Source organism: Chrysochloris asiatica, unplaced genomic scaffold (assembly GCF_000296735.1).
Source record: "Chrysochloris asiatica unplaced genomic scaffold, ChrAsi1.0 scaffold00136, whole genome shotgun sequence".
Lineage (NCBI taxonomy): Eukaryota > Metazoa > Chordata > Mammalia > Afrosoricida > Chrysochloridae > Chrysochloris > Chrysochloris asiatica.
In genome coordinates, this window is record NW_006408654.1 from 8,405,507 (window position 1) to 8,406,750 (window position 1,244).

Genomic DNA, 1,244 nt, shown 5'->3' on the forward strand with positions numbered 1-1,244 from the left:
ATGGCTTTAGTGACAGAAATGATGCTGGAAATCACATGATAGGATTTTGCAAGACCAATGATGTCTTCATTAAAATAATTTTTTAGAATATAAAAAATGTTTATACACATAGACTTCACCATATGTAATACACAGCAATCAAATTGACTACATCCATGAAAAAAGATTATGGAAGAAATCCATATTATCAGTCAAAATAAATGACAGGACACACCAATTTTTATTACAGTGCTATTCAAAATAGCAAAAAGATAGAACAGCCTAACTGTCCATTAATTGAAGAATGGATAAACAAACTCTGGTACATACACACAATGAATATTATGCTATCTTGAAGATTAACAAGGAAGCGGCAAGCCACCGCATAACATGGATGAAGCTTGAGGACATTATAGTGAGTGAAATTAGTCAGACACAAAAAGATAAATATTGCATATGATTATTATTGTAAAATCTTAAGAAAAGATACCCATACTAAAAGGAAAACAAAAAATTATTTGTTGGTTACCAGGGGTGGGAAGGAGGGTATGGTAGATCACAGGGTAGGGGATAGACACATCATAGTTTGGGTGATGGGGAAGGCAACACAGACAAAGGAGGAGGGTATGGAAGAACAAGGTAGATAAGGGAACACTTAGACAGGTTTGCATGAGCTAGATGGGACAGAAGTAAATAATGTATGTCTGTTCAACCTTGGAACAACAGGGCTCTGTGATACAGGGATAGAGGCATAGTCTGAATGGGTAAAAGTGGAGAAATAATATTAAGATGTTTGTCTTATGAATATTGACTTCCCGGACATCAGCAATGATATCTCTCGTTCCCCGGCCTCTTCTGCATCTAGCTTGAACCTCTGAAAGTTCTCTGTCAATGTATGATTGTAGCCATTTCTGTATGACCTTTAGCAAAACTTTACTTGCTTGAGATATCAAAGGATTGTCCGATGATTTCCGCATTCCGTTGGGTCACCTCTCTTTGGAATGGGCACAAATATGGATCTCTTTCAATCAGTTGGCCAGATAGTTGTCTTCCAAGTTTCTTGGCAGAAATGAGTGAGTGCCTCTTGTGCTGCCTCACTTTCTTGAAAGATTTCAATTTTGATTCCATCAGTCCTTGGTGCCTTGTTCTTTGCCAATTCTTTCAATGCACTTTGGACTTCCTCCCTGAGTATCATTGATTGGCTCTTGTTCATATGGTACCTCTTGAAATGGTTGAACATTAACCATTTCCTTTTGGTACAATGA